This window comes from Venturia canescens, chromosome 4, assembly GCF_019457755.1.
Source record: "Venturia canescens isolate UGA chromosome 4, ASM1945775v1, whole genome shotgun sequence".
In the NCBI taxonomy this organism is placed as follows: domain Eukaryota; kingdom Metazoa; phylum Arthropoda; class Insecta; order Hymenoptera; family Ichneumonidae; genus Venturia; species Venturia canescens.
Window position 1 is genome coordinate 15,280,081 of NC_057424.1, and position 13,588 is coordinate 15,293,668.

Below are 13,588 nucleotides of genomic sequence, written 5' to 3' on the forward strand. Positions count from 1 at the left end.
ATGTCGGGCTCAAAAATTCTAGCGAGGCTCCTTCATTATTTTTATTAAAAGAAGTTTTTGTGGATTCTCATTTCTCAGTCAAAAGATAATACAATTGCGAAAGAGATATCGGCGTTGATTTCAAATTCCTCGAGTGAGTCATGTAGCAATTGAAAGCGTTTTATGAAAATAATGAATAATTCAGTTGTGAATACAAATTCGGTTAATTAATTCATCGACTAACCGCGATAAGTCGATATGACTTCACAAATTTGGAATTAAACGTAAATGCAGTGACGATTTGACGCGGTTCAGTCACTTTTCAAGCTTTTTGAGTTTTCGGAAACATTTGGAAAGGCGGTCTCTCCGTTGAAGACTTTTGGAACGAAATTTCTTTCTCGCCTCGTTTCGAGTAACTCCCGTGATTACGGATAAATGCAAACTCAAACATGATCCAAATTGGGGGTTAGACGGATCATAAATTTCGTTGTTTGTGCGTTGATGATTCATTGTTTCTTTCTCTCTCTTTTTTCTCGAAATCGCTGAGCCACCTGTGACGCAATAAAAAAAAACGTTCATCAATATTGCGCTGCTGTTGTTTTTTTCGCGATTTTGTTTTCAACGCTCGCTCGCCCATCATCCAGCATGTATTTTCTTCTGTTTCTCACGTCATCGCGAAAAGTTTCCGAGCAAATGAGTAACTAGTGGGCGTTGAACCGGCCCTCCCGTGAAATTGATACCTTTGCTGCAATGACGTTCGACTGTTCATTTGCGTCAAATCTGTTTCGATAGAATCGCGGAGCGCTTTTCCCCTCGTAAAACAACGAGTTCCGCATTTATTTTTGTTATCTTCGACGAGACGAAATCGTCGAGCGTTTTTTGATCGTGCGCTTCCCTAAGTTTCTCAAACTTTAGACCTCTTTTTCCTGCTGTCATTTGTTGTCGTGCTTAAAAAACTATGTGTAACGATTCCTCTTACGGTTTCCGACAGCTCGTCGAAAGGGGGAGATAAAATTGTTGAGCATTTGGTCATGTACCAAACTACCATTCATGCCTTCTTCCCTTTAATTCTCTCCTTCGCTCTCTCTCTCTCTTGTTTTCCGTGGGTGCGTTTCTTATATCGAGGTCTTGACACATGGGGAAGTTAGAAGCATCTTGGATGAGATTCAAGAATCTTGGTTGCAGGGAACTTGCCGCGCGGTCTGCAGCTGGACGCGGCAACCCGTCGTATATAGAACTCCGAGAAACGAAGACACTCTGCGCTCCGCATGTTTTCATTCTATTTTTTTCAATTTATTTTTCGCTGTTTAAACGAGTGTCAAGTATTTATAATTAGTACGATACGTTGCGTGAGAACGCGGCTTCAAAAATCTGTAGTCAGAGATTACGTGAGCTCGGAAAAGCGACGTTTCGGTGAGTTACTTTCGACGAATTTAAAGGGAGTATTCCCAAGAGCAAAAATCTAAAAGATTTTTTATTTTTATTCTTATTTTGTTTTTTATTTATTAAAATTTTTTCATTTTATTTAAAATCTAGCGAATTTCGTATCTAATTATTTTCAATCCTTTACGATGGATCTTCTTTTTATTTTTTATTCAATACAACGATTGTTCCTCAAGCTCTACCGGAGTAAATAGTTGAGTATGAAATATGCACGATACGCTATTATGTATAACTCATACGTGATAAACAGGCTATCGTCACACTCGTTAAGTGCCATACCTACACGTAGAGACTTGATATTTCGCATTCGCTCCTCAGGAATCATTAATGTGTCACACTTTTTGAATATGCGGAGACGTTACCAACACACTCAATGCTCTTGCCTCTGTTATAAACTTGTCGAAATGATTGTTATCATGATCGAACGAGTGTGTTGTTACGAGTGGCATCGTGAATGAAGAATATTCATTATCGTGATACAATGAGAAAAAAAAATGGTTGATTCAATAGCAATTGATGTTATTGGAAAAGTTTTCTTTATTTAACTGTAATGTTTTCGGAGAGAATGAATCGGCAACTTGATCTAAAATTATTTTATTCGGTTAATCATGTCTAACTTTGTGATGATTATTCATTTCATTGCCACGCCTTAATCCCACATTTCCTTGTTCCAATGACTTTTTTTCCTCAGTGTACGACTATTTTTTACTGCTTTTTCTTGTACACATGTATCTATGTCAGTGAGACTAGGACAAATTGGGACAGTTGCCCTTGAGTCATTTTCATATTGGTATTTAGACTCGATAATTCTTATTGAAATTAAAACTGCGTTACATAAGAGCGTGTGGACGGGCTCGAGTATTCTCCGGCTTCTTCTCATTTTTGCTTACATCATAACCTAATGCCAACGACCGGAGACCTTCGGCTGGCTTTTTTTATGTGCTCTTTTTTGTTGATCGTCTCTTTACGTATTTGTCCATTTTGAACAGTTCCGCGTTCAGCAAAATTTGACATCGGTTTTTTCTTTCGTTATTTGAACAAAGAGACGTTGCTTCTTGCTCCAGTTGTTAACTGTTTTCATAAATATTTTGATGGGGAAGAATGAGGGTTTTTGGAAATTTTGAATTGTTCGGTAAATTGAATTATTGAAAATTTGGTCTCATTTTTGGACTAAATTTGTCGTCGAGGAATCAACGCATTCACGATATTTTGAGCTTCAACGGTACAACTGCAGTAATACTTTGAACTTTTGATTTCAAGAACAGCCGCTTTTTACTCCGAATCTCTATGAATATCCGATGCTAAAATCACTTGTAACATCGATCAAGAAACCGATCGAATCAATCAACGGCTAAGTTGATTTCTTTGAAGCTAATAAAAATTCTTATGAGTGGGAACTCGTCCGTCAAATACCAGTGAAACTGACTCAAATATTGTAAAATTACTCTCATAACTCTCGTACACAATTCCGACTGCTGTATCTATCAATTTGGGTAGGGTTTCGGCCATTTGATTGATCTAGTGGCCTGTAACACAAGAAGCACAATTTGCATCTCAATTCCGTAATCTTCCAGGTCGGGAATACAAGAACGTTAAACGTCCAATGTGAGACGCAGTCTCAATATTACACGTTGTACATTTTCTTAACTGGCAGCGAATACACGAAGAAAACGGATTCGTTTTGTATAGTGAGGAATATATTATTTTTCAAGAATTTTCAAAGTATTTAGCCACCGATCACAAAGAGCATAGTATTTTTTGAATTTCGTAATTTTTCCTCCCTTGGATTCTAAACAGCTTTATGTGGATAGCATAAATTTTGATGCACTTGAGAACTATATTTCGTTTTGTTTTCGAGGGTTATTCATCGTGTCAGACTAGCACTTACTGATAAGTGGAAATGTATTGTAATACACAAATTTTCACTGTCAGCATAGCAAATTCTATGATAAATACACGAATGTACACCGAATATGTGTGACATTTTACCATAAATATAGTTTTTTTTCAGGGTTGCGCGAGCATGCTTAACAATATAAAAATTTGAAGTGACTGAAAAGATTTTTTACTATTCCTATAGAGAAAAAGACTCTTGAGTCTTTTGAATAAAAGTTATGGGTATCGGTCTTTTTACTATGGTGGATAGAACAATTTATTGCTCTTCGAATTAATGCTGCAATCCAGTAAGTTTATATTGTCCCCGAGATACTGGATTTATAGTACTTTCTTCTAGAATTTTCGGCCTCGTTTTCTCTGTGTAGACAAAAGACTGGCGAGAAATATTGAAAGAACATTTTATTCAATGAAATTATTTCGTATTTTAAAAATAATTCGTTAAGGCTTGCAATGAAGTTTGTTCATCCCAAAAACTTTTGTTAAAAGGAGCATCGCAAGGAGTGACTTTTCAATTGACATTTAAATACCATTGAGCAAATCAAATTAGGTCGAATATCTGTCATCGCCGTCGCTATAGTCAAATGTGGGTACTTAATTATTACAGTTTTTATACTCCAAAATGTGTACTCCAAAAAATGGTTCTCGTCGCTACGGATTCACTTGAATTGTAAGAGAAAACGATTGAAATGTTGCGTGACGGTAAGTCGTTGAAAAAAATGTGCGATATACACGCGAAGCTATGCCTTGAGTCACAGTCCGGTAAATGCTGTAATAGAATCGTCTCATTTCGTCGCCCGGATAGCTCAGTCGGTAGAGCATCAGACTTTTAATCTGAGGGTCCAGGGTTCGAGTCCCTGTTCGGGCGAATTTTTTTTTTACACTACATTTATGTGGATCGGAGCCGGTTGAGCGATCGATACTATTTCGACGATGTCATTTATCCGTGCCAGAATAATTTATCTGAAAAATTGTGTACAAGTCGATAAGTCTGAGCTTGGAGCGTAGTCATACACAGTAAGAATGTACTTTGATGGCGTGTGCTGCGTGTGCATGAATCATTGTCTGCGTCGGATCGTTGGATTTCGATTTCGTAGATTTTATTTTCAATTATTCGCTACTACTTTCCATGTTGATTCCAAGTCGATTTATCAGTATTTTCGAATTCATTCGTATTTGCTTCCGTAGAATGGGATGTACTTGCAGACGGCTTTCCAGTCGGTAATCCAAAGCACGGCCACAACACTCGCTGCTCCGTAAATAGACGCCGATGTTTTCCTGCGTTTAACGAAAAGAATTTCAAATAACAAAGATCTCGATCCGCGTGATCGTAAAACACTTGCACTCTCTTCTATTTTCGCAGCGTTTTTTAATTTAATTTTTCTAAATTTATTTTTTTATCTTATTCGGTTTTATTTTTGTGGTTAATGATTCTTCCGACAGTGACAAATACGAGTGAGGAACGTCATCGGAGCGACAGCATAAATTTCGGATGTTATAGTGGACTATTGTGGGGTGATAATCGTCGATAACGTTCTGACACAAGGAAAGAGTCAACGTCCCGATAATAAAGGAAATAATAAGCAACCTTGGGCTCGATGGAATTTTTATTGATCGAAGATTAGTCAATAACCCATCAATCTTGATCGAGGGAATCTTGATTTGGTAAACGTGTTTTCCGGCACGCGCTCTCGAGTTTTCTAATAAGCTTTGTAAAACTGTTTTCATTCTCATGGCTCGCGATAAATTTTTTTATTCACTCAAACGTGCTGTGATGCAATCGATCGCGAGACACAATTTTTTCGAAGTTTCCTGGTTAACGCGACGGGCGAGTTTCCCCGCGGTGACAGCTCCGAAAACAACTGATACTCTCGTACTTTTATAAATTCACTCTGACAGATCTTGATATGTCAAAATGATAAGAATGAAATGGAAAATCTCTGTCGATAATCTGGCAATCTTGGATCTTTGAAACTCACCAAACTCTCGCACGCTCCAGCATATTTTGATGTTTCGAGAATACTGACCAATTTTTCCTCGTCATTTCTTACGATAAACGTTTTTGCGTACAAAAAACCTCGGGTTCAAAAATGATGGCTTAATTTTCGGGCTTGATTTCAAAAAGGTTATTAAATTTAGGTGGAATGTCGACTCCGTTCACTTTCCATTGCCTTCTAGTGAGAGAGGTTTGATCGAAGTGTCACTCTGACAACCGGGAACGAAATTTTCGTCACGTGGAGGTTTCGCTTATTCGAACCTTCATTTTATGGAAAATTTCCGTTCGTGACACGTGTCATCAAATGGCAAAAACTTCCTGAAAATGTCTTCATCATCGAGTAAAAAAATTTGAACGATCGCGAACCGCACGGTCAACATCGTGCAATAACTGTTGGAAATCACGTAACCTTCTGAAGAGTTTTCGTCAGTATGAGGGACAAAGGAATCGGTTGCTGACGTTAGTTCACCCAATGCCAAAAACATTTGTCCCTTTCAGCTTCCAAAGCAGGTAATTTAAACAATTACACGAAACTCTCCTAAATCAGTGCTGCTTCAAAAGAAAAATAATTGTTTTCCACCACACTCAACACTTGGGAGCGAGAGTGAAAAGATCGAACGAGAAGATCGGGAGAGAGGAAGCCCAGAAATTATGTCAGAGTGGAATGAGGCGCCAACTGTTAAGATGACGTAAGGAAGTGTGCGGTGCGATAGACGAGGGAGACCTTGGCAAAGACCTAGAACAAGTATCAGTAAGATTTAACGAGCCACGTTATAGCTACAAGACGAGCATGCCCTAAGAATTTGGGACAGTGATTTGAGCTTACGATCTCATAATTTAACAATAAACTCGCTCCTTATTCACAAATTAATTAAATATCAGCACTGAAATATTCGAATATTTGCTCAGGAGAATCTTCATGAAGCCGAAGAGCTCGTATTTTTATTGTGCTAACATTTTAACTTGGCTTCCTCGTTTTATATGTCAAGTACATAAAAATAATGACTATGTACATAAGTAACGAGACTGTTGACCCCTCTGTATCACGTTACATTACATACGCCCGTGAATGTGAAAAAGGCCAGAAAAAAGTGGGACTGATGCACCAAGTAATGGCCTACGTTGCATCAGGACTTACATTTCCGTTGGGCCGAACGACTTCCGGCGACACAATTGTTATATATTTCGTGTTTTATTGTACCGCTTGTCTTTAGCTGTACGCAAAGAAAACGCCCAGACTTTATGAGCCGTTGCCGATCAGCAATCTACTTCGGGCGCAAGAGGCTTCTTTCCTGGCTAGCTAACAAAATACGAATCTGAGATCAGTTGCGAGCGAAGGAAAGAGAAAGATCGTGCGAAACGGAACGAGAGAGGAGGTGAGCTTCCCTCGTTTAACCCAATTTCACGGACAATTTAAATACGCTGATTGTAGAATCATGTGTGAATATGCGTATATTTATGAGGCAGGTATACAGCTCCCAAGTTTCAAACGCCTGTTATAAATAATTCGTAAATAGAGTTGTGAAAATTAATCTTGTGCAGGGTGGGAATCGTAATGAAATAATTTATACGGAAATATTGACGTTTTCTAACGTTACTTTTCAATTGGAAATTGAAGGCACGATAAAATTCGCGATTTTTCACAAGGAAACAATTGTGAATAACTGATGAATTGAGACATTTTGCATGAGCGTATTTTTTGGAGGCGCAAATCGGGGCACTAGAAATTTCGACTGATTTCTAACCTCTGAGAAGTTTTCTATCTGTGAGACAGTTTGTATCAGCAATTTAGAATTATTTAGTTTATTAATTATTTAATAGAAATGTGGTGATGATGGAATCTCCATAAGCTCCCGTGTAAATTTTACGGTTTTTCATGTTTTCAATCTCCATTAAATGTTCGATAACCTGACCTGAAATTTCGCCAATCAATTCGCACGCACTTTTACTTTACCGTTATTTAAAATCATTTATTTGTAGAATATTCGGGTCCGTGAAAGGAAAACCTTAAGAATCATCGAGCGATGGTATGCACAGCGCCAAGTGTCCGAAAACTAATCTAAAACCCGCCGTTTCTACCGGATTTCGTCGCGAATCTAACGATCACGCGAATATAAAAAATATCAAAAAATGTGATTTTCGGACAGCAGATTTTTCTCATCAACGCAGCGAATAAATGAAAATCAAAGATCATTTTATGACAAATTGCACACGCATTTGTCACAAGCGAAGAGACCAGAGCCGGATTCACACCACTTCACGGCTCATTACGAAATTTATTTGTCGCGATAACAATAAAAATTCGCAGCGAAGTCCGGTAGAATACACGCGAAGCGTCTGACATGTGACAGCGAGCGTATTTACTATATATAAATATACTTTACTTAAATTACACAGGTTAATATACCGGGTTAAATATACAGGAGGCGCCACCATCGATTTTCAGTTGGTCACGTAAGCTCGATGACTCTTAATGAGATCATGGCCACTATTTAAAAATCTGCAGAAAAATCTGATTTTTTTACACAGCATAGAAAAATGTTCGAAAATTACGGTAAAAAAAATTGAGGGGAGGTTACCGAACATTTAAGCAAGAAAATAAGTATTAAAAATTGGACATCGTAGTGGCAGTAAATGGATCGTGATTTTTCAATCAAATTTAAGGGATCGTAAATGGTGGAAAAAAAAAAAAATTAAATCATATACGTATTCGTTGAACATTTATCTTGTTAATGGCGTTATAAAAATATCAGGTCACCGAAACTTTAAGAATGAAATCATAAATTAACTACGATTATCGCTCACGATGAATCGTTGAATACTAGGTTCGGTACGACATCGGCAACACCGCTCTATCAGCTGTTTATATATATGTATATCGACGTATATCGTGTTTAGTTGTGACGTGCTTACATTAGTGTATCGGTACTGTACAGGCGTGTATACTTTCTCGGTATAATTAATAGAAAAATGTTTTTTGTTCATATTTATACAAATATTGTGATAACAAAAATATTTGTAATCACAAATAATGACGTAACCTCAAATTCAAATAAATTTTTGGTTATGTGTATCAAGTCATATGTGAGTGATAAGCTATCAGTTTACCGTTGGCAAGGTAGATATATCTCTCCACCAACAACAAAGTTGCCAAATCAAAAAGTTAACTAGTCAAATTTTCACTAATAATGATATTTTTTTTATATAATTGATAATTACAACGGACTAATTGATTAGTTATGTTAATTTTTAAATCTATAAATTTTGAGAGAATATAATAGCACCAATCCCTTATCATGACAAAAAATTCAGTTGTTCAACGCCCGTGTGGTGGGCATGATCTCATTAATAATGGAACGTTGTTTATTAAGAGTACGGATCAGTCGACTAACCTCACTTGGAATTTTTTAAATTGAAATTCTCTGACACGGTTTGACCGATTAAAAAAAAGGCTCTGTCGGCCTACGCAGAAGGATGGCAAAAATCGACTGACAGAGCCTTTTTTTAATCGGTCAAACTGTGTCAAAGAATTTCGATTTCGAAATTTGCAGCTATCTCTCTCGCACTCACGGTTGCGATATACCGACTGATCCATCCTCTTAAGGAGATAAACTTGTCAAGGTTTTGGACATTGTAAAGTAGCTTTTAGCTGGGCAACAGATAACGTTTGGCGAAGTAATTAGCATTCAACAACATTTTGTATTTATTCTCTCGCAGTAGGTATAATTATAATGTTGCACATTTTTTCTTTTACTGGCCTCGCTTATAAACCGAGCTCATGTTTTATTCATGGTAAATTGTACAATGGTATATCGGCTTCGGGCATTGTTAATGGAATATTGTCTTCGCTTTCATGTAATTACGGGAGTAGCTTTATCCGAAAAATGCACTGGTACATTTGTGCAAACTCGATTTTCTTTGCGTCGTCGTTCTACTTGAAATGCTACAAAGTGCTCAATGGACGGAGTCGAGAACAGGGGGGAGGAGGGCTCGCCTAATCTCGTTATCTTTACCGGCGGTGCGTGGTTTCGTTTTTCCTTAATTCGTTCCTTCTATCTTTTTTCTCTTTACTCTCTGCGTCGCGTGTCCCGACAACCGAAAATGGGAAATCAGGTGTGTCGTGTGTGAGCTCTCGAAACTTTCGTTCCGAGCTTTTCGCTGCAGCAGCTCCGTGCAGTTGGATCTATGGAAATAGACGCGTTGAGTAGTTTATGTTAGCAGGTCAGTTCCGTGGCTGGGTGAGGCCTCAACTCGCGGTTTCTCGCGCGCGCACACACACGCGCGAGCATCACGCGCTTTTTTCGAACCGCGCGTATATCTTCGAACGCGGCTCTCGCCGAGCACGCCGCGTTTTACAGTGTTTGCACATGTGTTCATCCGCGTGTGTCTGCGCGTATGCGTTGGACGATGAGTGCAATTGGCAGGCACGAGGAGAATTCTGCGAGCCTCGAGAGAGGTAGAAAAGTCGTCGTGCCACCGACCACGAACGATTCTAGCAGACCGCCTGGTGCCAGATCGCGAATGAACAAAGACCCGCGCTGCAACGTTTTTCACATAGACACAAACACTAATTTACCCTCATATTATAGGTGTCGGTGCGAGTTGTGATTAGACGACTAAAGTGGCGAAAAAATAGCGCAAACCTATGCGCACTCGCCCACCTGTTAATTTAATGTTACATTCGCTTCGTTACTCGCAGTCTCTTCGAACAAATTGCCATGAAATTTACGGTCTGCAGGATGCTGAGTGCATCGCGAATGCTTTCACTCTTACTAATTTCCACTGCGTTCGTGAACGAATTTTTCCACGGTTATTTACAGTAACAATATCTCCCTGATAATCCCACCACTTCCCTCCCACCTTTCAAACTCATTCTCCTCCCTGCAATTCATTTCTTTCGAATTAGTCTTTCCATCACGATTCAACCGAGTCCGCGGCTCTTAGCTGGGGAATCGCGGAGCTCTCTTTCTCGCATTACGTAACTTCATCTCCGCGCGTAATTGCCACTTCGATAGGAGCGGTAACGTCAAGAGCGATACGAAAAGCATATCGATCAATATTGGAGCTCAGAATATATCTCGCAAACTCGTCAGATTTTTCGTTCTTCCTCATCTGCTGGCATTCGAACCAAAAATTCTTTAATAATAACCTCTTTCAAACATTTTTACAATAATTCATTTCAGAAACAAAAGATGACGAAATTTCAATATTTTTTTGCCTTCAATACTCGAAAAATTCATTTACTGAAAATTCTTTTCAACGCTTTCATGTTGAAAGATGTCATCGGAAAGAAATAAAGTTGTATCTGTTTCATAATGAGGAACTCACGCAGTTACTATTATCGTTGAATTATCTCAAGCTTGTCATGTATAGATCGATAGTAAATTATATTTTTCCGCAAGTGTAGACTCGATACTCATATTGCGGTGTATTGTCGGTGGATGCGAGCACGTGTATAATTACATCGGTCATATCGAGGCCGATGACGTCAGCCTATTAATATATACGCACAAATGTATGCGCTCTTGAAGATGTAAATGTACGAAGGTGTGTGTGTGTACGCACATTTTAAGCGGGTTTGTGTGATGCCTGGTGTACGGACAAGATCTTAAAAGCGTCCACGTGCACTTGGCTCCGCTGGTCGTTTGCTCACTTCTACGATCGGAGACACCGCGTCTGTCGTAATTGGCACGAGAAACACGAATCGCGAGAAAAGACGGAGCCTCGATTATGGAAAACGCAGGTTTCTTGAGTTTTCATTTTCGTTATTAAACAACAAATCTTGCAGTGAGTATAGGATTATGGGAAGCAGGTTTAGAAATAAAAATGACACTGAGTTTGGACGGAGCTATTATTTTATTTCGAGGAAATTCACTCGTGAGATCTGGCGAACTGAACACGATACAGTGGTCGAAAGACTGATTCTAACTCCGCATACAAACGGCCTCCTGCGCGGAGAGAATTACGGAAATAAATAAAATTAATAAATTGAATTAATGTTAAATAAATTTGGTGATATGATAACGGTTAAAATACTTTCGTAGTATAATCGTCAAGCAAAATGTGACAAAAGCCATTTTCTATTTATATGCGTATGCATATCTATATTTTAAACCAACTGTCTCATGCGTCGTCAAACCTTCCATCCTTTATGTCGTTATTACTCGTTAACCTCAAAGAGGTGTTTTTATTTTTCCATTCCCAAGTGATTTTCACCGGTAACAAGGCTTTCTCGAGACATCATTGATATCTGAAAACACTCTATTTTCTTATTCTCGTTTTTGACTCTTTAAGGTTGGGAAATCCAAAAAGTTAAAAATTAAAGTTTCAAGTCGAAATCCAAATCTTCGCACAGGGAGTGTGCCTGCCATTAGAGCCTGTGTATAACCCTTCAAAAAATGTGATTTTCGTTGATTGTTTTCTCGACAACTAAACGATAGATCCTATAATAATTCCGAGAATAGATGCACATATTTCTAGCATATTTCCAAATTTCAACTCTTAAAGTTGGTGAAATGTGGGGACAAAATATCGTAACGCTCTGTAAAATTTTTAATATTTTGCGAAATTTTTAGTTTTGTATCAGTAAATATTGTAAATAGAACGTCAAAATTTATTAAATATTCGGGTAAAAGTTCCTACTTGGAACAACAAATGTTATTTAATTTATATTAAAATTCAATTTTTCTCCCATAATATCATGAATTGTAGCCCGTCACCGCTCCATCGTTACTCATGATGATTTTTCAAATGAAATTCTCTCGGTGTGCCTCGACCTCTTTCGTGATTTGTATATACATTAATGTAAAGAAATTCGCGGGACTCCAATCTTGACGGATTATTTTTGCTCGTACTCCAATGAGAGCAATCAAAAGTGCAACATAAAATCCGAAAAATGATAGTTCGCTTTGCAACGTAAGCGGGCGAATATTCCATCCATGAAAAATGAACGTTCTCGTTAGAACGTATTGTTAACGCTCGTTTTGATTTCTGAAGAATTTACTTCGAGCCCGCTCGAAGTACGCACGGAGCCAATTTTCCGCTGGCCTTTCAACGCCGTGCGCTTTTCCGAATAGAGTGCGAGTTGTTACGTTCGCACGCGCGATTCAGTTGGTCGAAGCGTGCGAAGTCTGACGCGATCATTATTCAATCGTGACAGTGCGAGAGGGACGAATACTCACGCACTCGTAGATATATTTTCACGATTTACACAGTCCAAACATTCGCGAGTGAACTGTCGAACAATAGTGTCCTTAGGAAAGACAAAAATATATTGAAAATAAAGAATTGAGGAAAAAAAGGCTTAACGAGCTGTCGAAATACGGTCTCTGTTCGTTCAGGTTCCCCTTCGTTTTCCTTTCACTATCGTCGCGCCCGTTCCTCCATTCGTGAGCTCCGAAGCTGCTTGAGAAAACTTTTTTCCATGTTACTCTCCGCACACTGCCTTCCGGGACAAATCGGACCGATGCTACCTCGTCCCAAGATTTTTCATTCTCATCTCCTTACATCGAGAATAAATCTTCGTTCTGCCACCATCGCGAAAACTCGTTGCGCTTATTCGATGCAAACTGCGAACCAATCGCATCGGTCGTCGTTCACTTTTCCCGAAATAAAATTATCACTGAGTATTTTCAAATATATTTTCATCCCACTGACCAATCAAAAGGGTTGAACGTCAATTTATTTCATAATTTTAAAATATTAATAAATACTCGCTCGTCATCGAGTCGAACTGAAACGTCTTATGTACATTTACATTTTCATTCTCATAATAGATCGCCACGCAGATTTCATCTTACACACGTACCCGAGAGTGTACAAATAGGGTCGAATTAACGAGATTTAATCTATTTATAGGCTTTCATGCATACACGTATTCCTTTTAGTATATTTGTGTACCACTTTAATCTTGATAAGTATTGGATCAGCAAATAAGATTGCATTTTTATTTTTCCCTCGTTCTTTTTTACCCCCATGTTAGGAGACTGTTTATTTAAAAGATTTATATCTCCCGGAGTACATTAGAACTCTTCATCGAATCTTTCGCGTTTCACTGGACCAAAGTCCAGAATATCATCGTTACTCGAACGATGATATGATAATTCCTGGCGCGCCTCGTAATCGTGGGCTCCATCCTTTCATTTGCATAAGTTCTCTGTGAAAGCTCCCGTCGCGGAAAGCCTGTGGGAAAGCTTATGATCATGTCCTATATAGAGGCGATGGTGTCTCGTCGCGATACCAGCCCCGTGGCCGAGCGTTGGAGGCACCGACGAATGT

The 13,588-nt window shown here is 38.7% G+C and overlaps 1 protein-coding gene and 1 non-coding gene across 4 annotated transcripts in view; both read left to right on the forward strand.

The window, feature by feature from the left end:
• Positions 1 to 13,588, forward strand: part of Sesn (Sestrin) — a 167,062-nt gene that overhangs the window by 112,354 nt on the left and 41,120 nt on the right. The gene's annotated exons all lie outside the window — the stretch shown is intronic.
• TRNAK-UUU (transfer RNA lysine (anticodon UUU)) lies at positions 4,111 to 4,183 on the forward strand. Its single transcript has one exon. It is a non-coding gene; the product is annotated as a tRNA-Lys (tRNA).